Genomic DNA, 25880 nt, shown 5'->3' on the forward strand with positions numbered 1-25880 from the left:
TTCTCTTCAGATTTGCTCCACTAACGACCAAGAAAGTCTCACTTGTTTTTTTCTGACCCGGAAATCTTGCTTCATCAGCTTGTTTTCATATCCAGCTATTAATGTGTGTTGTGAAGCGACTATTGCCCTCTGCTGCTTTTGCAGAAGTTGTAGATCTTTTCAATATCATATGAACACTGGAAAAAGAGCTACACATGATTTATCATTTCCTGAATGTGTTATCTTGCATACCTGATCTTGACTTTGCACACTGGTGACAAAATGTGGGTCATGATGTCTCTCCCCCACATTGTAAAGGACCAAAGGAAATATACGGAAATGCATTTTGGAATCTGTAAAGACCAAATGTAAATAGCTTATTGTTGTCATGTTTTACCTATAATAGGACATTTTGAAAAATGACATTGTGGTATGATTGAGAGGTCACTGGACCAGGAAACCCTGTGCATGGTGCTGTCCTTGGAACCTCACTGAGACATAGCATCTTGACCTTGAAAATCAGGGACTTGGGTAAATTCATCTTACAGGTCTTTCCAAATCTAATGTGTGAAGCTTTGTTATTATAAATAAGGCTTAAATATTAAAATGCAGTAATGGTGTCTCCCCTCTTCTTTCAAATCTATCTGCATTTTATTTATAAGAGAGAAACTACATTCTGTGAAAACCCACAGAATTGAAATACTGAATAATTTTATATTTACTGTTGAATATTTATTCAGAATCCACAATATGCGAGACACAATAGTAATGATTCAAACTTCTCTAAACCTGTATGGCTTAAAAAGCACTTTTACTTTATCTTATCTTGTGTGATCCTCTCAAACGCCTCCTACGCAAGGCTGGACAAAGATTACAAGGCCCACTCTACAGAGAGAGAAGTGGGAGGTGAGAGGAACTAAGTGATGAGAGAAATTAAACTCGCCCAGTTTCTCCGATGTCTTTAGGGGAGTGCGAGTTTGATCAGAGACTCTTGGACTGATGAGCTTGTGTTCTATCAACTTGGGTGGACATTTATGTGACAGCTTTGTGGTCCCTGTGCTCAAGACGGCAACCTCCTAAGACAGCTCCTGGAATCTGGCAGACAAAGCTCCTGTAAACGGGACAGGGTTACACAATCACCGCCCTCAAGCACAGTGAGAAAAGCCAGTTGCTTTATTCTGTGAAGCTGCTTTGACCTTCCTCTTTCCTTCATTTGGTGTCATTCGATTATTTCAACAACGTCTTCAGACTTTACTTGTTGTTTGGGAATACTTTCTAGTTCTTTCAGTTTTCTCCCTCCCTCTACTTGGCCCCAAGACAGCATCTGGCTCTTGAGAGAAGCTGGTGGAGGGAAGAGAGCCTTGACGTAGCAGGCTCTTCGGGTGTGAGCTGGGTTTTGCCTGCTGAATTGGCCAATTCCCATTCCAGGGTATTCCAATAGTATCTGCTGTGATGTCTGGGCTGGTAACCTTGGGAACGACCATTTTCCATTCAGTCAGTACTGGGTGGCCATTCCCTCCTGAGCACACCTCCCTCGACAATCACACGTCTTACAGACTCTTTTGAGTCTCCACTACGTCTTCTCCATCTTGTGTTCCAGGCCTGTGTCATTACCTGCTGGATCCAGTTTCATCTAAAGAAATCATCTGATGCTCAACTCACTGAAGCCCTCCATACCGGAAGACCCACTTCCTCTGGCCACAGCCTTCCAAGGGCACTTGGCCCAGGGATAGCCAGTGACCAGTCAGATTCCCCTTCTCTCTCTCAAAAAAGTGAACAAAGGACACAGAAACTAGAGTCAGCACAGGCCAGGGATTTGAGCTGAAAGATCCTTTATCAGAACTAGCACCATGGCAAGTCAAAGACATATGTAAGCTTAAGTCACATGGGAGGAGGGAAATCATAAATCACTTTAATAATGATGACTACTATTCACTGAGTGCTTATCGTGGCAGGTACTATGTGAAATATTTTACATGCATTATTTTGTTTAATTTTCATAACCCCCACCAAGAAATAGATAGATAAAGAGATAGATCTTGACATAGATTTATAGATTTAGATATAGATATGGATTTATATCAAGATCTATCTACCTATTATCTATCTATCTATCTATCTATCTGAAAATGGACCCAAGTTGTTTCCAACTGGGGACAGTTTTGTCTCCCAGGGATATATGGCAATATCTATCCGGAGATATTTTTGGTAGTCACAATTTTTCAGGGGGAGGCGTGTGCTACTAGCATGACACTAAGCATCCTACAATGCACAGGACAGTCACCATAACAAAGAATTCTCTAGCCCAAAATCTCAATGGTGCCAAGACTGAGAAAACCTGATCTACGTGCCCGTAGAAATCCGCTCTGGGGCTAACGCTCACTTGAGGTGAGTAAACTCAGCAAATCCTTGAAAGCGAACTCAGTTCCGCTCCGTCTTTCTCTCTCTTTCAAAATCCTGAAAGCCGAAATAGCTCCAAAGCAGGCTGAATTCAGTTCAGCTTTGTTTTATTCTGCTTAGTTTAAGCCAAGAGCAGCTTGGTGTTTGTCTTCTTGTTTGACGTAAATGTTCTTTCTATGGATGTTGACTCTGTAGGGCTGTTTTTATAAATGGAAGGATTTCTAGATGTAATAATAATAATATTGCCTTCCAGAGAGTGCCATTTTCAGCACTCCGTTATGATTACCTCCAGCTTACAGACGAGGAAACTGAGGCTTAGAGTATAATTTATGCAACTGGCACACTTAGGAAACAACAGAGCTGGACCTGAAGTGTAGGTCAACTCAACAACTGAGTCTAGATTCCTAACCATCATGTTATATTGGTCTTTAACACACTGTACTGGTTTCACTATAATTTTTTCCATAGTGTTGGCCTGATAGGCCTAATTCTTTTTGAGTTAAGGAAGCATGGGTGGCTGAAGGGGGAGCCACAGCTGTGCTGTGCCAAGCAGAACTTCTTGCAAGTAAAACGAAAACGATTTTGCAACAACTGGAGGAAAAGGAGATTATAAACAGATAAAAGTGTCTGGATCACTCCAGGGCACTGATTTATGACCAGCAGGATAGTCCATTTGAGAAGGAATACTACACCATATAGGATGATTCATATTTGGCATAAAATATGCTGCCTCTAGCTGAGGAAATTGGCAGGTTCTCACCTTCTCATATAAATATTTAAGAGCACCACGCCATCAGTTATTAGATTTTCTGAAAACTGCAAGTGGGAACGTCTTGCTTGGAATGATGGCTTTCTAAGTATGCTTTATCTGATCATCTTTAACTTAAAAAGAGTTGTTTTTTAGGCCATTTGAGGATTTCAGAGCCACTTCTGGGAACCGTTTCTCTTTGTAGGATCGGGGCCCCCTTTGGTCCTCATACTGCCTTGCTCTGTGTAGCGACTGGTGTCGAGGGACCCTCTCAGGGCAGGAATGTGTGTTGTCTTCCTTTTTTACATATATGGAAACCAAGGCCCAGGCCCATCTTTTGCTGTTGGCACAAAATCAAATTGATCTCTCCTAGCACAAGTTGTTCCCCACTCAGGATCATAATCCCAGACCTGGGTGTCCTATAAGGGAAGAGATGAAGTCTAGATACAGGTGATGTCAGCCGGAAGAGAGAGACTTGTAGATGAAAGATATTGACTGGCCTCAGCTCGTCCCACTGGGGACCACTGGAAACAGTCACATTATGACTCTGAAGGACATAGAACGACCCCAGGAACTGAACCCCCAAGGGATCTCAGATGTGCGATGCCAACTGAGCCTGAACAAATGAATAATCACCTCTCCCTTTTGAATGTTCGTTTTCATTCCCCCTCTAGAATGGAAGGCCCCTCCACCACGGCCTGGTAGTGTAGCAGTTAAGTTCATAGGTTCTGCTTTGGGGCCCCGGGGGTTCACTGGTTCAGATCATGAGTGCAGACCTCTACACCACTTATCAAGTCATGCTGTGTCTGGAGTCCCACATATAAAGCTGAGGAAGATGAGCACGGATGTTAGCTCAGGGCCAATCTTCCTCAGCAAAAAGAGGAGTATTGGTGCCAGATGTTAGCTCAGAGCTAATCTTCATCAAAAAGGGGGAAAAAAAAGGTCTCTGCTTCTCTGTGCTGGACAACAGCCACAACTTTAGAAAAGATTCCACTTGGCCTCCTATTTGCTGTTCTACTTTGTATGACAATTACCTCTGGTGGAGAGTCTTATTTTAACTTGGTCACATCTGGAAAACAGATCAAAATAAGGAACTGAAAATAAGTACTTAAAATCCCACATCATTCTTTATTAAACTTTTTGAAGTCTGTAGGAGTGAGATCCATCGACTTCTCTTTCCCTTAAAAAACAAACAGAGGACCAGCCTGGTGGCACACTGGTTAAGTTCACACATTCCGCTTCGACAGCCTGGGGTTCACCGGTTTGGATCCCAGGAGCGGACCTATGCACCACTTGGCAAGCCATGCTGTGGCAGGCGTCCCACATATAAAGTAGAGGAAGATGGGCATGGATGTTAGCTCAAGGCCAATCTTCCTTAGCAAAAAGAGGAGGATTAGTGGCAGATGTTAGGTCAGGGCTAATCTTCCTCAAAAAAACCAAAAACCAAAAAAAACCAAACAAACAAAATCTTTACCTCCCAAGCCAAGTGAGAGGGGAGGCACAGTCCTCTACTCCAAGGGAAGCCTGTTCAATTTGTTCCTATTTCATGGAAGCAGCTTGATCTACCAGGGATGAACCAAAGACAGGATTTTGTTTAAAATTAATGGCTGGGGTCCGCCTCTTAAAAGCCTGTCATTTAAATGAACAAAGGCGCAGTTGCTTCCTGACAGCAGAGGTGGGAAAATGGAAACATTGGCGTTGATGTCTCACCCACAAATCTCCATTCATCTACTTACTCCATTTTATCCCTTGACCTGTCTTTTTAATCATTTCACCTCCTTTCTGCAAAGAATTACTGCTGTCTCTAACACATGTGGTGACCTTCTTGCCTGGTGACTTCAAATACCCCTTTGACAAGAGGAGGTCACTACGATTGCTCATCCATCCTTTCAGCAATAAATCTTATGGGTTCCTCCCTTTGGGTGTGGACTAATAGGTGAATGAAGATTACAAAGGCAAAAGGTTGGGTTGGTCACTGTCCAAATGAGGGAAGCCTGTGCCTCTCACTTCACCACCTGGGGAACAAGTCCAGGATCCCAATTGCCAGCTCTCATGGTGCTTGGATAAAAGCATAATTATTGGGGCTGGCCCAGTGGTGTAGTGGTTAAGTTCGCATGCTCCACTTTGGTGGCCTGGGGTTTGCCAGTTTGGATCTTGGGTGCAGACTTAGCACCATTTGTGAAGCCATGCTGAGGCGGTGTCCCACATAGCCGAACTAGAAGGACGTACAACTAGGATATACAACTATGTACTCGGGCTTTGGGGAGAAAAAGAAAAAAAAGAGGAAGATTGGCAACAGATGTTAGCTCAGGGCCATCAGGGCCAATCTTGAACAAAAGAAAAAAGAAAACAAGCATAACATCATATTATACTGAAGAGTGAATGTTGCTCTGAATAAACTAAGGACCATCTTGGTTGTAGAATATACCATCACTGCAGAGTGTTCCTTTCTTTTATCATGTTTGAGGGGAAAAAGGGAATTTTTTGTTTTCCCAGTTGTCCCAACTTTGAAAGCACCAAGAGAAAAGCAAGGGTCCACAGCTTCTGTGGGACTCCCTTGAAGATTCCTTAACCCAGGAGATATCTGTGTCTCCCCCGATTCCCTCCCTCAGGGAAATCACAACACAAATGGAGGTAGTCCTGGTCTGAAATCTCTAAAAGGACGTCCTCCCTTTCTCTGGCTCTTCCCTCTGGGCTTTGCTTCACTTTGATTTACCCCCAAGATGCATATGATGGGGCTGAGGAGGCAAAACGGTCCAGGGGCTAAGAGCATGAACATTGCTGTCAGATTGAAGGGATTCCAGCTGTATTTCTAACATTTGCTAGTTGTGGAACCCTGAGAAAATTTAAGCTCCAGTTTCCTTATCTGTCAAATGGTGATAATGATCTTAACATAGTAGTGTAACCACAGGACCAGGAACAGAATTTGCCACCCTAAAATATGCCTCTTTGGCATAAGGGCTATTTTGAGCTGATGATTATTTTAAAAAACAGCAGAGAGAAGAAGAATTCGGAAAACATGGTAGAAAGTACCCATTCGTAAGGGAAATTTACATTTATAAGAGAAATCTCCATTTGCACGGGTGCCTCCCACTCTGTGCCATGAAGGGGAAGTTGACTTCAAATCTCTAGAAACTCTTATCAATAGAGAAGGCAATGACTTAAATCTGCATAACAAGGTTATCCTTATTTACTGTGCTTTTCCTGGTAACCTCCCTTAACTATCCTCGTCTTAACAACAGGATGTTAAAGCTGTTTTTCAGGGGTGGCCCAGCCAGCCAGGAGCAAGTGCAGAAGAGAAAATTTTGATTTGCCAATTGAAACATCCTCCCCAGCCTGCCCTCCCTGATCCTTAAACCTTCCCCCATGCCCTGGCTCAGGGAGACAGAGTTGAGAGCTTGTCCTTCTGTCTCCTTACCAATCATTTGTGTAATAAACTTCTTCTCTCAAGGACCGGTGGACCATGGTATTGGCTTCTGTGCACATTGGGTGGTGAGGCCTCGCTTGGCAACAGTGGTGTTGTGAAGCCTAGGTTAGCCCACAAACTCAGCAGAGGGTCTGGTACATAATAAATACTCAAATATCAGCTTTATTAGAATTATTACTGCTTCTAACTACTACTATTAGCAGCACGTGCTCTATGGAATTCAAGTCAGGAGAGTTACCAATGCCATGCTACATTGTCAACTGCCTAACCATGGCCTTCTACAAAGAAAATAATAAATACACTGAAGATGGAAGTGATGCGGGGTCGGTGAGCCGAGGAGTCGAAAGAAAGATTTCTTAGACTCTTAAGATCTGACAGTAGTGCTCTTTTATTTAGAGAATAGGGTAGCATGGGGACAGGACCCATGGGCAGTCAGAGCTTCTGCTGCCGCTGCTTCTGCTGCCCCGCTGGCATGGGGACAGGACCCACGGGCAGTCAGAGCTCCTGCTGCTGCTGCTGCTGCCCTGAGTTGAGGGTTAGGGCTAAATTTAAGGCATAGGTATGTGAGTCATCTCTTTACGAAGACAAAGGAAAGAACATGAAAAAAAGTTAAAGTGGTATCAGTGCAGGTGGGGTCTGGTCATTGGGTGATCCCATGACTTTTAGACAAGAATCAAATCAGATTAAGTAAAGGTTAGAAAGGTTAGATGCCACCAGCCTAAACCAGTTACATGAGATTGCCAGACAGCAACCAACTTAAGTTCTTGCCTTCCCTATTAAGAGTTTCTACGGACAAGGTCATCTCTCCTCTTCTTCCTGGTACAGAGAGGGAGGCACCTTTTACAGATAGAGATTTACCCTACAAATGTAAATGTGTCCCAACAAGGGCAAGTTCCATTCCCCAGAGCCTCCTTCCCTGTCCCAGTTTATCAAAAGCAATCAGCCCAAAACAATCCCGATGCCAAAGAGTCATATCTTGGGGTGGCCAATTTCAGGTCCCTACAAGCTCATCCCCCACCTTCCTTCACAAATGCAAATGTATTAAAAGGGCAAGCAAAATTCCAGTCCTCGGAGCCTGCTTCTCATCTGTAGTTTTAAAAATAACCAGCCTAAAAATTCTCATCATAAACCGTTTTCAAATTAAGCAGCCTAAAAATCCTCATCAGAAGGAAGAGTGGGAGAGGAAGAGGGAGAGAGGACAGAAACGCTCCATAAACGTTGGTTAAATGGCTGGGAAGGCATAGATTTGCGTATAAAAGAATCTGTCAACCCTTATAACTCCCTGCCACTCTCCAAGGGCCTAATCTTAAGCATTCCTGGAGGCACAGTTGAAGGCCTGTAATGGGAGAAAGCATGGAAGATGCAAAGAATAGCTGGGAGCTAAGAGGCTGGGGCAGGTAGAGTAAGGGTGGGCAATAAGGCTGGGGAGACAGGCAGGGCAAGGCCATGCAGGACGTTTAGGTCAAGGTAAGGACTTTCGTCTTTATCCAAACAACGATAAATCCCACAAAGCGTTTTAAGTAAGGAGCTTTTATGGTCAAGTTTGTATTTTGAAAAGACTGCTCTAGCTACTCTTGAGAACAGGTTGGCTGGGACTAGAGTAAAAGAAAGTGATAGATCAATGGGTAGACTATTGTAACAGTCTAGGCAAGAAATGCATTATCTGAGACTAGGGTTGGGGTGGAGGAAATGGAAAGAAGTAATTTGGATTCAAAATCAAGAGAACATGTTTATGCATTAATGGAGGTAGAGATTGAAGAGAGGGGGTTATCAACTGTGACTCCTAGTTGTGACTAGAGTGACTGGATGGTTTATAGGACCGGACGTTGAGCTCATTTTGAGATATGATGAAGAAAAATGTTAACTAGACTACTGGATACGTGAATCTGGAGCTCAAAGGAAAGTTTGGGGCTGAATTTGGAAGTCATTAGATGGTAATGAGTTTTTACAAAGTTGGGGAGAAGTAGAACAGTAGCTATAGGAGATAAAAGAGTCCCGGGAGGTGAAAGATTCTTGAGCTTGTGCAAATGTTGATGGGAAGGGGAGAGAATACATGAATATTCAAGAGGAAGAGGGAATAATAAATTACGTAAGGTATTCTGGCAATTTATCCATATGTTTAAAGAATTTGTACCTTTCATATTTAAAAAAGGATTTAGAATAACATGATATTTCAAAATAAAACAAAACAAAAAACTATTTTTATTAATTTTTAAAATATTGAAAATTGATACAAGAAGACTGTAATGCAGTAAGGTGTCTGGGGTTAGTTGATGCATCTGGATGACTGAAATTAACAAAAACCCTCAACAGGACCAAATCCAGCCCAGCATCTGATTTTGTAAGTGAAATTTTATTGGAACACAGACATGCCCATTCATTTACATATTGCCAACGGCTGCTTTCCCACTATAATGATAGAGTTAAACTGAGGCTATATGGCTTGTAAAAATGAAAATATTTACTATCTGCCCCTTATAGAAAAAGTACGTCCATGCCTGCGATAGGAGAACCAGGCCATCTCACCAAGCAAGAGGTCTGGAGGGAGACAAGCTCCAGGATGGTTGCATGAGGGGATCAACAATGTCATGAGGAACTAGTTTCTTCCCATCTCTTGGCTCCACTATTCTCAGTGTGTGAGTTTTGTTCTGAGTCTGGGTCTTGTCATGGTTGCAAGAGAGATGGGGCAGCATGCTTTTATACAAAGTAGGAGGGATGGTGAAATGTCATCTCCAGTCATGGAGTCTAATTTTTCCCCTTAGTCTGATTGGACCCACTTAGGGGGCATGCTCACCTGGATTGATTTGGGTCACAAAGGAAATGGCAAACACAAATGGGCAGAGTAATGAGATGGCGTGGGGACGTGGGAGGTTGAGGGAGTCTCTTGTCACTGGGAGTAAAGTCACCTTCCTCTGAAGAACGAAGCTATGCAAGGTGGGTGGACACACCTAAAGAAAGTCCGAATTCTCTTAGGAGCAAAAATGGAGGAAATGGATGCTAGATAGACAACCAACAAAGAAGAGCCACTATTGCTGGTTCCTGCGTTTGAGAAGCAGCTTCCTGGTAGCCAAGATGTATAATAATAATGATAAAAATTCTTTGGTTACATGACAAGAGAAAGCATCAGATGTTATTATTCTACATAAGTTCTTCTTCAACACAATCTTTGTTCCAGCAGTTCCAATAAAATGTTTTAGGGACCTGGGCTGAAGTGGGGTGGGGAGCGACAGAGAGAACGTTACCATACAAAATTGGGGTTCTCTTGCCTGGTGCACACAAAGAGCCAATTATTATAGCATCAGCTTTTGAGAAAAGAAAAAAGCTTTATTGTGAGACTGATCTGCAAGGAGACAGGAGGCAATGCTCTCAGGTGCGTCTCCCAGATCCAGGGCTTGGGGCAAAATTTATAGGATGAAGGGCAGGGAGGTCTGAAGTGTGGAGATAGATGATTGGAGGGAAGGAGAAGGGAAGTAATTGATGATCTGTGCAAATGTAGTCAAGCTTCGTGACTCTGCATGGGACACATGTTCACAAAATGGCGTTAGCATGATCTGAGGGTGGAGTTTTCAGCCCCTTGATGTCAAAAATGATCACTTACAGAGCATTTGCATAGGCCCAGTTACTGGGTTGATGGTCTCAACAGGCCTGAACTGGACAAGGGGTCATTTCTCAGTTCCTGAAAAACAACTCTTAATTACTCTGTTGATAAGATGGGATCAGTTGAACTGGTCCTAGAGGGTCCATGGTTACAAGAAGATCCCCTAAATCATCCTCTCAAGACATAGGATGAGCAAGGACAAAAGCAAGATGGGACAGGACTCTATGGGGGCAGGGGAAGCAGTGGTCAGGGGAAGAGATATTCAGACATAAGACATTCAAAGGTGCTTGAAAGTGAAGGAGAAGAAGCCAAGAAAAGGAGACACTGGAGATATGACAGAAAGAAGCACAGAGAAGTGTTAGATTTGGAAGAGGAGTGAGGGAAGAATAACGTTATAGTGAGATTAACAACAATCTACATAACATGGAAGTGAGCTGCAAACATAAATCAGACAAGGAGAGGAAAGGATATTTGGGATCAGAAGCAGGAGGGGAAACTGACAGCAGCCTGTTTTCCTGGGTTGAAATCACACCCTCATCACGCTCTCATTCACCCCTTCATTGGGAAGGTTCTTCTTTTAGAAGTCTTTCTAGTCTTGCTTTGGAAATATAAAAGTCACCTTCTGAAGCTTGGACTTCTCTATATTTATAAATATCCACTTCAGTTCCATGAGTACGGCATATTTCTCCCTGTGGGCATGCTTGTTGGGGCCTTGCAGACTTTATCCAATCACGCTTTCTTGTTGGCTTGAAATAACTTCATCATTTTTCCTTTGAAAAAATTCTTTCCTTTCTTCTTTCCTCATTTTAATCCATAAGATTAAGAAAACCAAGTCCCCACCCAATAGAGTCCTTTAGAAACCTTTGTGAGAAAAAGAGGGACTTAGAGAGACTTAGAATGAGAGGCCTGGGCAAGATACTCAATGGGTTGGAATTTGCTCAATGGGCTGCTTGAATGAGGGATTTCCGTCTTAGGTGCCCCAACACTGTCACTCCCTAGAGTAGATTTTGAGATACATTCGTAACACTAATTGAGCACCTTTTGTAAACCTTGCACTTCACATACTTTATGTAATTTAGTCCTCCTGATAACCCTGCAAATATAGCTTATTAACCCTTTGTATGGATGAGCAATGAGGTTTTCGGAAATGCATTCCCCACACTCATAGAACTGGAATCTGAACTTAGGTCAACTGACATTACAAAGTCTGCCCTGTCTCCACTTTTTCCTGTCACTTTCCTAGGAATACGTGTGTTCCTGCCAAGTTAATTGTATATCAACATTTAAATATACAGTTAATAACCCCAAGAGGAATTTGTTGTTTTAAGGACTTCTGAGGGAGTTCTTTTTGTAAAAGCACTGCTCTTTTCAATGTATCTTTCATATATCTAGATTTTTCCATGCTGATTTTACAAATATGCAAACCAAATCTATTTGTTGCCTTCCCTGTTCTGATTTTCTTGTAGCTGAACACGTATTTCCTAAAACCATCACTTTTCACCCATGAAACAAAAATATTAAGACAGTGTGCCCAGTATTATCCTTAATTAGCAGAGATAGCCACTATTGAAATTGCTTACTGCTCACATTTTACCCAGAACCAAACTGGGAAAAACAGAAAAGTATTGTTCTATCTCCTTTTCCAAGAGATCCATAAATCATCCAGAAATATATTACTAACTTCTTATTAAGGAGTTTTGCAAATTACAATGAACAATATTGCCTAAAATAAGATTTTGGTTACAATGGTTGATATGCACAAACATCTTTGCAAAATGTAGGGAGATGTCAATTCAGTCTTCATCATGAGAATAGATAAGAGTGATGGATTTATTACTGGCTAATCTTTTTGCCAGCACTGCAGCTCAAGACATAGAATATTAAAATCTACCATAAATACATTATTAGCACATAAGAAAAACTCTTTTAACAGCTGTATGCCATTTTATTGTTACGAAAACCTTACCAATGTGACATTAATAAAATTGATGCCATAATAACAGCCCCTAAATTGGTTGTTACTGGTAATGAGAGAATAATTTGGAAGTACTAAATAGACTGGCAAAACTGAAGATGGCTATTTATTTCAGAGTTGGTTAATTAATAACTGTTCATTAACTAATGCTAAACGCCTCACACGCTGTGGTTGCCTCTTTGCCAAAAGATATTGGTGCTCTATTTTGGTGCCAATGCCAACTGTTAATTACTGCGCTGGGACCCTGGAATTTGACTGGGACACAAAAGTTTGCTGGCGGCTTGCTTTCCTAAAGGCTTTGCAGGGGGAATAAAAGCAAACCTCCAGCCTCTTGAGTCTCGCTTCCAAGCTCTTGTGCTTTATGCAGGATGTTCGGGCCCTGAGGCTAAGGTTTGGGAAGCTGCACAAGAAAACTATTCATAGCTGATGCTTTGGGGAACGTTTCCCTGGGCTGAGTCTTAAATAAACTGAAGTCGTTTTAATTGAATGCACTACCAGCCTGTTTCGAGGAGGCATTTCACCAGGGTGTGGTTAATACCCCATTTGCTGGTTTTGTTGCTGTTGAATATTTTGACTACTGGCATCTAATTGCACCTTAGGTCTTGGAACAGTGCCAAAGAGTGACATTTTCAAATGGTTTGCGGCAAGAAATGAGTTTCCTTAGCTTTTTTATTGTTAGTGGCCAGAATTGGAGAAGACTGTATTTCTACAGAAGGGCACACAAATTCGCCTGATTTATAGCTTGACAGTTGACAAAAGTTGAGATATTTATGTGGTTGGTGCCGGATGATAGCATGCTTTGAAACTTTTCTCCAGAGTGCAAAAAGTGTATGCTAGTTTTCAATTTCTTTGCATTGGGAAGTGTTTTGATTGGCTGCATTTTTTAAGCCGAAAAATGTGCAACCTCTGCAATGTGCAGAGCTCTAAATTTAATCAGTATCATACTTACACATAGTATTTAGAATAATTAACAGGAAGCACTTTAGGGCCACTTCAATGAGTTTCTTGCCCACTCTTCTGATGGACTGACCTGCTTGTTCAAATAGAATCACAAATTCCTCATGCTGGACGGAAACATGAGACACTTGTTTAATTCTTTGATCCAAGACTAGATCCAGGTAATCGAACAGTGGGGTGTCTATCCTATTATGAAAGGTTTCCAGGAACAAATCTTTCGTCTCCTCGTAGCCTATTTCAGTGTTGAATCAGGAAGTTCTTAACCACGTCTTACTCAACTCCGCTGCATCAAAAGCTTTGCTCTCTGTGGATCTTGAGAACAGCTGGGGAACGGCCTATTTGTAATAATCTTGCAGATTCTTAAGGATAGTTATTAAATTTCTCTTCAATTTTCTTCCCACCAAGCTAATTAACCCAATTCTTTGAACCTTTCCTTGTAAGCCTTTGCATAGCCGTCACGCCTCATTTACATAGCAATTCTCAGTTCTGGTGCTCAAAGTATTTCAAGGATACTTGCTAGGTGTTTGGCCAGGAGACATTTGAAAGGGTCTCGAGGAGTTTCTCCCTAAGGGCAATCTATTGTGATGACTTTATAAATCCATATTATCTACCAGGCACTGAGATCTACCAGGTACCCTGTGTACCAGGAGAACTTGTCAGGCTCTTATATTTTGTGGTAGACAGTTCTTCTCTTCACAGAGTTTAAATATTGGGGAGTAGTTTACGTTCTCAAGAAATGAAGTCATTTCAGCCCAAATTCACTAACTGTGATAAACCAATGGCAAGCGATAGGATATATTGGAGTACATGAGGAAGCCATTTGATGTAAAACTAATTCAACTTGACCTTGTTTTTCCAAAAGGTTCTGATGTGGCCATTGAGCATGCATTGTCTATCTATCTTAGGTATTTACTATGTCCCAAAGACAAGAACCATCCCTTTAAGATAAAGATGTAACTTCCCCCATATGGGTATTTCCTTAAACATAAGCATCTCTCCCTAGGCTAGGAATTGGTTGCTGGCTTGCTGTGTTCGCCTAGTGGCCATCCAGCTCAAGACTACAGACCTGCTACCTGCTGGCTGTGTTCATCAATTGCTATGTGAAATGCTGTGCCAGCAAAGCAATCTTGTGACTATTGTAAAAGGGACATTCCAATCACATGTGATACACGCTCTTTGTTGGTATATAACCACTCTGTACTCCCCACTTCTTTGGGGTGCTCCATTCCTTTGGGAAAGGACTCTCCTGGGCTATATGGTCCTCAGATCTGGCTCATAATAAACTCACACCAATTTTGATTTGTAGATTGGTTATGGATTATTTGTGTCAACAACTATCATCGTTAATGTTCGTTGCTCTTCCTAAAGGAGGTTTCTTTCAAAATTGATTTATCAGGAAGAATCTATTGGTTTAGGGAATTGACAAAATAATTCACATCAGGAGGACCTGAAGTAGGAAGAGGTCAGATGGCAATGGGAGGACCCAGGAATGGCTCCCCACTTGGGTTCGGTGTCTGTGCATGGACACAAACCAAAAAGTGAGGCCTCTGTCATGTCAAGAGTGCTTATCTTAATAATCCTCCACAGAGCCCCTGGCCTCTCCATGCTACTCTTCATTTTACTTTTTAAGAACAACACAGCAATTGTAACAACATCATAAATTCCTATTTTCATCATTACGCAAACATTACGTGTACATTTGAAATTAATGAGAAAATGCAGATAAACTAAAAGAAGAGAAAAACAAAATCGTCTCAATCCTATCATCCAGGTAAAACTATTGATAATAACTTACTGTACTTCCTACCTTTTTATTGTAAGCATTTTTTAAAAAGTAGGATCATATGGTACAGTTTTATAAGCATGTTTTTAATTTGTAAGATACTATGAATGTATTGTGATAACAACAAATATAATTTCCCACCCTTTTTAGTGGTTGAATTTTATTGTATAAATATAACTTACTTAACCTTTTTCCCATTGTTAGACAGTTTATTTTCAATATTTGCTATGATAAACAATACTTGGATGAGCATCCTTGTAGCTAAACCTTTGAGTATTTTAATTTCTTACTTAGAATAGAGTCCTGGAAAGGAAACAGAAGGTTTTCGTTTATTCAATTTCTGACCAGCTGTGTATAAAAGTGTCCTTTACTCATATTCTCATCAACACTTGGAAATTCTTAATGTTTTTTTGGCAGGTTGGTGATTAAAAATGATATACTATTTTTGTTTTTTAAAATCAACTTTATTAAAATATAATTTACAGATAGTATGATAAAATGGACTCACTAGTATGGTTTCACAAGTTTGACAAATATGTACACCATGTAACCAGGAGCCATTCAAGATGTGGAATACTTCCATCATTCCACAAAGCTCCTCCATGTCCTTTTGCACCCCTAGTCCCAGGCAATCACTGAACTGCTTACTGTCGCTATAGATTCCTTTAGCTTATTCCACAATTTCATACATATGGAATCATACGACATGTACTCTTGTGCATCTGGCTTCATTTGCTTGGCATAACATTTTTGAGATTCACCCACGTTGTTGAGTGTATCAGTGGTTTGTTCTTTTTTATTACTTGGTGGTACTGCATTGGATAGATATACCATAAATTTGCTTACCATTTATCTGGTAATGGACGTTTGCACATTGTTTTCTTGAGTTTTAGCTATTACAAGTAAGTTGGAAGGAACGTCTGTGTACAGGTCTTTTTGTGGGCATATGTTTTCATTTCTCTTGGGTCAATGCCTAGGAGTAGAATTACTGGGTCATATAATACATGCATGTTTCACTTTATAAGAAAGTGTCAAGAAGTTTTCCACATTGTTGTACTATTTTATACAACTGCAACAATGGATGAGAGTTCCCGTTGCTCCACATCTTTGTCAACACTTGGTATTATTAGTCTTTTAAATTTCAGCCATTCCAATGGGTGTGTAATAGTATGATATGGAAAAGCTATACCATGCAAACAGTGATCTTAAGAAAGGTGGAATTGCTGTATCAATACCAGATGACATAGATTTAAAGACAGGGAATATTACTGGGACCAAAGAGGTATATTTTATAATAATGAAAGAGTCAATCAATCAAGAAGATATAATAATACTAATTTTGAATACACTTAAAAAAAAAGCTTTCAAATATACCAAGCAAACACTGATACAACAGAAAGCAAAAATAGATGAATCTTTCCTACATTTTTTCTCTGGACTTCCACCCTTTTTCTAACCTGAATTATAAGAACTCTTTACTTATAATTTTATAAATACATTACAAACACTTTGTCTATTATATATGTTATAAATATTCTCAGTTTGTCATATGTCATTTCATTTTGTGTTACGTAGTCATTACTAATCTTTTCCTTTATTGTTCATGGTTTTGCTATCATACTTAGAACATACTTTCTTATCCTGATGTTATAGACATAATTACCATCAAACTGTTGTTTTCTTCTAGAAATTTTTTGATTGCATTTAATTTTTCCTCTTAAAAATTTAAGCTTTTTGGAATTTAAGTACTTTTTGATTCCATATAATTTTTACTCTTAAATATTTAATTATTTTGGAATTTTCCATTCAGAGTATGGTGTGCAACAGTAATCTAACTTTACTTTTTCCCAGTCATTAATTCCTCCAACACTGCTGGAAATCTATCTTTTCCTAGTTTTCTTTGCATGTTTGGATGCAATGACTCTTTCTTTTCTCCTGTCTGCCTTCTCTGGTAAACACTTAGTAGGTGGCTATTACGTACCAAGTAGAGTACTTGGAATGGGAGATTAAAAAAAGAAAGACGGGCCTTTTTCTGATTTGCATAAATGCTCCACATGTGTTATCAATAGCCCTAGAAGAGCCTGGGTTAATTCAATAATTTGCAAGTGAGCGTGACGTGTTCGAGAAAGGCTGATGTCTCTAGGGAAGGTTGAGCACTGACTGCATAGAGAACTGTGCTTGGAGAGAGGGTTCCAGAATCTCTTAGGGCATATTAGAGAGTTTGGAATTAGAAAATTATGACTGCACCTGCCTGATCAGTTTTGCATTTTAGAAAATATGGCCCTGACAGCAGTAAGGAGGAGAGTCATGAAGAGAATGGGAGAAGAGACTAAGATCAAAGGCAGAGGGATTAGTAAGAGATTGTGAGTGGCCAAAGCAAGAGATGTTGAAGATCAAATCTACTAATGACAAGAAAGGCCAAGTGCGGAGAGCTATTTCTGAGGCCGAATAAGCAGTACTTAAATCCTCACAAAGGAAAAAGGCTGCAAAGAAATCAAATATTTTCTCTTATCCTCCATCCAATCTCTAGGCTTCACAAAGGACCTCATTTTAATTTGAGGTTGCAGTTAAAACAAGCCCAGATTTCCTTGGGACCAAAGTGTCTAACTCTCTATATGTTTCATTATCACCCACAGGACATATGATGAATTCCAAGGTCTGTTCGTCTTCTAAACATGACGAGACCTACACCTGCCCTTTTAGGACTTTACAATCTAGAATAAGATTTTTTTTTAAAAGGCTTACATTTTTATAGTAATGTTTGGTGTCCAAGAAAATCCTTCATTTCTGTAGTAAAGATCTCTTTCAGGTGCATTTTGAGTCCTTGGGTTTTTGTGCCTCATGGACTCGTAACCCGATTTCAATGTCATCTGAAAACATTTCTCTCTAGTGGCCTCAGCTTTCCTTCCTCCTACCTCTCCTACTGGCCTCATAATTGAAGACTTTAATTTATTCACCACACAGTGTCTTTGCCCTCCTGCCATCTGTAATTTATGCCTTACACACTCTGCTGCCTGGTATTATTTAATTCTGCTTTAAAAAATGACAAGTTTTGTGAACCAGTTGGTAGGAATCACCCCATTAAAAATATTGTTATGCATAACGGTGTTTAGAAAAAATTCCCAGCAGTGAATTTCGGTTTTGTAAGTTAATGCTCTTTTTGGCACTATCTAGCTGGCGGTTACAGTGATCATTAATATTATAAAATAAAGATAACAGGAGCCCCAGGGAAAGAAGAATGACCTCCTGAGAGAATGCTGGTGTTTCTAATCCGGGTCTGAACAATCCATTCAGGCAAACAAAAGGAAGCAGCGGCTAAGCCAGGGTTGGACATGAGTTTTCACCCCAGAGCAGGATCCCTGAGGCGCTAGAATGTGAGGGTATATTGAACAACAGTTGACCTCTCTTTTCTTAGATAACATTTTTTGGCAGAGCACACATCGGTAATTAAAATATTGAGAATATCCTAAAAAGCACAGAGAAATGATATCTGTTATTTTTTGTTCTCTTTGGAGATCTTGCAACCAAACTCTAACTTATTTCCTGACTACAGTGTCTTTCTTAGGTAATAATGGAATAGAGAAGGATGTGGAAGACGCTACCTAGTGGATTAGCAAAACCAGTTCCTCTCCTTTCTGGATACACATTTAGTCCACACCTCATCTCTCTGCTTTGCAACCGAGTTCTGGCCAATGGAAAGCAAGTGATACGCTGTTTCTGGGCTGGAGCCATCAAACTTGCCAATGTTTGATATTCTCTGCTCTTTTTCTTTTCACCAACTTGACTTAACCACACAAACCTTGGAAGTCTTTGCTGAAGATGATCCAGCCACAAGATTGAAGGAACCTGGGTCTCTGAATCAATACTTAGAGGGAGAACCACTGTTATGGGCTGAATTGTGTCTCCCACAATATTCATATATTGAAGTCCTAACCGCCGGGACCTCAGAATTTGGCCTTATTTGGAGATAGGGTCTTTATAGAGGCAGTAAAGTTAAAGTGAAGTCATTAAGGCTGACCCTAATGACTGGTGTTCCTACCAGAAGGGGAAATTGGACAGAGACACAGAGGGAAGATGATGTGAAGAGACCCGGGGAGAAGATGACCATCTATAAGTCAAGGAGAGAGGTCTGGAACAGATCCTTTCCTCACAGCCCTCCTTCGGAACCAACTCTGCTGACACCACAGTTTTGGTCTCCTAATGTCCAGAGCCGTGAGACAAGAAATTTCCGTTGTTTAGGTCACCCAGTTTGTGGCACTTTGTTCTGTCAGCTCTAGCCAGCTCACATAGCCGCCTACCTAACTCCATCCTCAGGAGTAGAAATGGACTTGACAGTGCTAACAACAAATTATGGACTTTGGGTTTGTTTGTTACAGAAATCAGTTTTATCCTCACTGTTTAAGGTAAGATACCTGGTTGGAAGAGTATACCGAACGTCACTATCAACATCTTACACACATTTATGTCCTGATCTTCCCCAAGAAACCAGCGGAAGTCCTGTGGGGAATGTCTTGAAGGACAGTATAAAAACAAAGAGCATAGAAGAGGTGGGGAGTTTGGCGTGAGGGTGGGCTCGTGCCAAGACTGGGGATAGGAGGGCAGATGTGAGCACAGACCTCAGGGTTAATCCCAAGGTCGGTGAGTGAGGGAGCGAAGAGCAGAGCACTGGCCAGCAATGGAAGGTCTGCACTGATGCTCCCATTTCAGGAGAGCCGGCCCGGTGCTTGACAAGCCTGATGGCTTAGAGGAAGTTCTTTAGCCAGGACATTAAACTCGTCATAGTTTACAAAGGTTCATTGATGAAATCCCTTGTTTCATCAAAAATTTGTAGCCATCCTGGGAGGGAAGCAGGACCAAAAAGTTACCAGATCATCTCAGTCCAAAAGCCTTTAGTCGACAGAGCAAGGAGACTGTGTGGGGTGGGGAAAGGTGTGGTGGTCCAGAGCAGAGTGTTGGAGCCCGAGTAGGGTGACGAGGGCATTCACACAGGAATGTGGTCCACATGGGCTGTTGGTGCCTGAACAGGATGGCTGCAAGAAATCAGAGCTGGAGTGGAGTGAGAAGGGAAGCCATGTAGGAGAAAGGCCCAGGGAGGGCATCCATGCAGAGGAGGGAGCCAGCAGCATCGGAGACCAGTTCCAGCTGTTACTCGTGTGGACGCTGGTCAATGAATAAGCATATTAAGGATAAAGGAAACCAGCTTTCTCCCTACCAGAGAAGGGAATTGCAAATACGGACAAAAAACCTTTAAAAACCCTGGAATTATGGACTTTGATATAGATTGGATATAGATTGGATTAGAAAGTATTGGTATGAACATATGGTTTTCAATATACTGTCTAGAGATAACTATAGAAACATAGATGTACATGTGGGTATGTGTGTGCAATGAGCCCACCCAGTGCCCAGATATTATTTCTAAAAATGCTATCTACTGACAAGATCAAGGGTTTGTTAGACAAACAGCCGATTCCAGATTTGGGACTGAGAAACTACAGCATGAGTCTGGAATATCTTGTTGGGGCGATAAGTAAGGAAGTAGTCACAGAACAGGTCCACATCAAAGGGACACAGCAGGTAACCTGAAGGGGAACCAAAGGCCAAATCTGGGACAACTGGAATATCAAAACACATAATGATTGTAAAGAATTATATCCCACTGAATAAAACAGGACACCAGGAGTTCCTATTGATATGAATAAATGAGTAATTCAGAAATTTAATAAGGAACAGGATATTTACATAGTCTCAGGGTATCTCTCCACAAAATACCTAATAATTATGAAAGAAAACATCACTGGAGTGAAGAATCCGGGGAGAAACTACCTTAGTCATGTGACTAAAGTTAACATCAGCAATGTGACAGTGAAAATTGCACACCTGCTGATCCGACACAGTCAGAAAAGCAAATATCACTTGTGTGACATTGCTCTCAGAGACCTGGATCCAATCACGAAGAAGCATCAGAAAAACCCAAACTGAGGGCTTTTCTGTAAAATAAGTGGCTTATAATAATCACAGGTGTCCAGGTCATGAAGCTTAAGGGAAGACCTAGCAGCTGTTCCAGATTGAAGGATATGAATGATGCGTCAATTAAAATGACACAACAGGGGGCCGCCCTGTGGCCAAGTGGTTAAGTTTGTGCGCTCTGCTTCGGTGACCCCGGGTCTCACCGGTTCCGATCCTGGGTGTGGACATGGCACTGCTCATCAAGCCATGCTGAGGCTGTGTCCCACATAGCACAACCAGAGGGACCTACAATGAAAAATATACAACTACGTACTGCAGGGCTTTGGAGAGAAGAAGAAGAAGAAAAAAAGATTGGCAACAGATGTTAGCTGAGGTGCCAATCTTTAAAAAATAAATTAAAAAAAATAAAATAAAATGACAGCAAAAAGCAATGTGCTATTTGGAGCTGGTTCCTTGTGCAGAAAAAGAGTTATTGGAAGAACTGGTGAGACATGAATACATCCTGCTTTGGGTGGGGTATTATAGATTTTGCCCTTGTTTGTAGGAAATACACACTAAAGCGTTCAGGTCGATGGAGCACCATACTGGCACCCTGTTTGTGACTTTCTCTCATGGCTCAGAAAGGGAAAAGTTCTCTGTGCTGGAGGTACAACTTGTCTCTAAGTTAGCAGTTCTTTCAAAATAAAAGCTTTTTAAATTCTCAGGCCTCTTTTACAGATGAAGAAACAGAGCCTGACATGCTCCAGGTTACCCAGCCAGAGTGTGGTAGCTCCAGGCCAAGATCCTTGCTTCATGGACTTTTACTATGCAATATTTTCACCAGAATTGGAGAGGTGTGAGATGAAAGTCAATAATTTCATCAGGAGATAAACCGAGGTCTACGGGTCTCTCTATTTAGTAGCTGTGTGCCGGGACCTCAGAACTGAATTGATCTAAGCTTCATTTTTCTCTTCCAGAGTTGTCCACGGAAAACATTCAGTTCCAACGTTCTGTGATTCTTCATTGGAAAAACCAAGTGACAGCAACCACTACTTTTGGGATGGACATTTTGGGAGCATTTTTGCTTTCATTACGTTTTCCGCCACCTCCCTAGAATAGAGAAGCTCTTATATTATAGAACAGTGTATCCCCTTTTATTGAAAGCCACGAGCGGTCTGAGAGTGGGAGTTGGGAATGGCGGTTAAATTATTCATCGTGACAGAAATAATTATCTTCATCCAGGAGACAGAAGCCCAAATGCCTTTCAGGAAGTCAACTTGAGAAACGCTCCCTAGTGATAATGAAAGTAATAAGACGTGTCCCAGGCCTCATTCACGAGCTCTGATTTTTTTTCATCCCTTGCAAAAAAAGTGCCCTGTGCTGACAAATGTCTGGTTAAGAAAATTAAGAAGAGATTTGGCTGTGGCCTTAATCCCTCCCCAGGGCATTCTAGTTTCTGAATTCTGGATTCATTATCTTTTCAGGTCAGATTTTTCTTCCTCTGTCTCATTCTTTATCACTTGTGGTCGAGCCAATATGGCGGTTTTCTGCCACGATGGGGTTACCTGTCTCTTTCTCTTGAGGTTCTGCCCAATTAGGTCTCAAACACAAAATAGAAAACATTGTTGATACCTTGTCACCTTTCCCTTCAAAAGTCATACTTGGCTTCAAAACAGAAATACATGCTCTGGTATGAAAAAAGTGGCAAAAGTGATTGAATTCGAACCTGTATTGGACTTGCATTGATCCTGAGGGTCTTTTTGTTTTCTTTTGTAGTTAATGAGTGCATCTTTTGGCAGTGGGGGCAATAGAGGTGGATGGTGTATCATAGGGAACAACTGTTTCATATAGATATGAAAAGCCAGAGCAGCAATACTGAAACTCTGTGAGAAGACGATTATTGTTATTATTGCTATTTTATTTTTATTTATTTGTTTCTTTTGAGGGAGATTAGCCCTGAGCTAACACGTGCTGCCAATCCTTCTCTTTTTTGCTGTGGAAGATAGGCCCTGAGCTAACGACTGTGCCCATCTTCCTCTACCTTATATGTGGGACACCTACCACAGCATGGCTTGATAAGCGGTGGGTAGGTCCACGCCCAGATCCGAACCAGCGAACCCCTGGCACTGAAGTGGAGGGTGGGAACTTTACTATGCCAACAGGCTGGCCCCACTGTCATTTTACAGCTGGGGAAATTGAGACTCGGAATTGCTAAATGACTTTCCCTAAGTCAGATAGCTAGTAAGGAGTGGAGCAAAGACTTAGAGCTGGGTGTTCAAACTCAAAAATGCCAATCGGTGATCTGAACATTTACGAAGAATTGAATGGATTCATTCAGTGTAAATGAGTCATAAATGACTTGGCTATTGAGAATGACTCAGCTGGTGAATCATACGAACCATGATTACCCCTGCACTCAACCATTATCATGGTTCAATGTATATTTTAAGGTTAATTATATACGTATATATAAAATTAGCTTCTTTACAGTTAAGCCAGAGGAGCGAACTATATTTATTTTTGTGACCTGGTGGGAAAACATCTGGCATAGCTCCAAATGATATTTTGACTTTGACATGTTATAAAAGAAGGGAAAATAGAGAAAAACAGTGGATGATTCTTTATGTTATAAGAATGTCAATGAAAAAAATTCATATCATGAAGAAACAGGAAAATATAAAAATTCCAGTGTTAGAGATTTGGAGAAATTAAGTGGAGCCAACACAAAGCAAAGCAAAAACTGGTATTATTCTTATGTTTAGCTTAACATTTAAAAAGATATTTGCATTAATACTGAGGCCAAAAAAGTAAGAACGATCAGAAAGGACCTGAACGCGTCCACTGCGTCGAACCTGACAGGCTCTCCCTTGAGAGAGAGAATGTGCACGATGCTTTTTCCGTGTTTTAGTTCCAGCTCTGCAGTGTGACCCTGGGCAAGTCTTCTCACCATCCAGGGCTTCAATTTTTCCACTACGAGATGAAGAGTTGAACTAAGGGCTCTCTCAAGTTCCCTAGAACTCCATGTTCTAGGGGCCCCTGGTTTTATAATGGAATAAAATCAATTTTATGAAAAAGGAGAAAGTAGAGATTGACAAAGAAGAAAGATCTATTGTTTCCAAACCACCAATAGCAAGAAAGAATAAAAACAACCCCCACGAATTCCTGGCAGGCCCAGTGGTGAGTGGTTTACAGCTTTTAAAGCTTCTTCTGCCTCACCGTCAATAGGAGCCTGGAGCTAATACGGCGTTTCCGTTTTACAGATGAAGAAGGTGAGACCAGAGAGGTCCCGCAGCTTGTCTAAGATCCTGTAAGCGTGAGGGCCCAGGATGAGATTCAACCCCAGGCAATGCGAAGGCCAAGAAAAATTCCTTCAAGAAGTAAAAGGCAGACTGAAAGGCTTGCGGTGAGAGCTAAAGAATGGAAGACTGAAAAGAGTTTAAGAAAAAGCATGTTTAAGCATCAAGAGAACTCTCTTAATTATGGAAAATTAATTAGTTTGCCTTTTACTTACTCCACAGTCCTCATAAAATCTTTCATCTAAGGGCCTTGTTTAGTAATAACAATGCTACTATTACTACTAACAGCAAATTACAACAATAATAGCAGCCAACATTTATTGAGCACTAACTGTATGCAACAATATGCAAGGAACTATGTTGAGCATTTATCGCATTGAGGCCTTGCAAAATATTGGTAGAAATATTTTTTCCTGTTTTACACATAAATTGCAGTTCAAAGAATTTGAGTGATTTGCTCCAGGTGACACAATAAGTGGTAGAGACAAGATTTGTCTGGGTTCTGTTGGATTCCAAACTTCTTGTTCTCGTCCTCCCTGCCCCAGCCTCTTATACCATGGTGAGGCTTGCATAATTGTGTTGGCACCGTCAGTGGCAGCCAGCTACTATGTAGAGTGTTTACTGAACGGAAACATCCTATTACCAAACCGTGTTAGAAAAGCAAATTCAAATGGAAACATCGACTGTTCTAAACCATCCTTGTAGAGTAGATCTCAACCAGAGGTGGAATATCAGAACCACTGTGGAACTCTATTAAAACAAAAACAGAAGCACACGTGCCTGGGACTCACCCCAGAATGTCTATTTTGTACTCTTCTGGAGGTGAGTCTGAGCGCGTGCTTTTGTGCGTGTGTGTGTGTGTGAGGAAGATGGGCCCTGAGCTAACATCCGTTAGCAATCTTCCTCTTTTTGCTTGAGGAAGATTGTTTCTGAGCTAACATCTGTGCCAATCTTCCTCTATTTTATGTGGGATGGCGCCACAGCATGGCTTGATGAGCAGTGCTAGGTCAGTGCTGGGGATCTGAACTTGTGAACCCCAGGTCACCGAAGCAGAGCATGCAAACTTAACCACTATGCCATCAGGCTGGCCCCGTGTGTATTTTTTTTAACAACTTGCTGAGATATAATTCACATGCCGTTAAGTTTATCCATTGAAAGTGTACAATCCAGTCATTTTTAGTATATTCAGAGTCAAGCAATCATCACCACAGTCTAATTTTAGTATATTTTCATCACTCCCAAAAGAAACCCTATATTCAATGGCACCCACTCCTCATTCCTTCCCATCCCCCTTTCCAGTCCTAGGCAACTACTACACTACATTCTATCTCCTTGGTTTACCTATTTTTTGACATTTCATGTAAGTGGAGTAATACAATAGGTGGTCTTTTTTGATTGGTTTCTTTTGGTTAGCATACTGTTTTCAAGATTCATCCATGTTCCAGCATGTGTAGTTACTTCATTCCTTTTTATTGCTGAATAATATTCCATTGTATGGATATACCACACTTTATTCCACTTAAAATAAAATATTGAAATAAATGGAATTAAAACTGATATGTTTATCAGTTGTTGGATATTTGGGTTGTTTTTGCCTTTTGGCTATGATAAGTAATGTTGCAATGAACATTCATGTACCAGTTTTTGTGTAGATGTAGGATTTCATCTCTTCTGGGTGTATACCTAAGATTGGAATTGCCGAGTCATATGGTAACTCTACGCTTAACATTTTGAGGTTCCCATTTTTCCACATCCTTGCGAACACGTG

Source organism: Equus przewalskii, chromosome 30 (assembly GCF_037783145.1).
Source record: "Equus przewalskii isolate Varuska chromosome 30, EquPr2, whole genome shotgun sequence".
NCBI classification, from domain to species: Eukaryota; Metazoa; Chordata; class Mammalia; order Perissodactyla; family Equidae; genus Equus; species Equus przewalskii.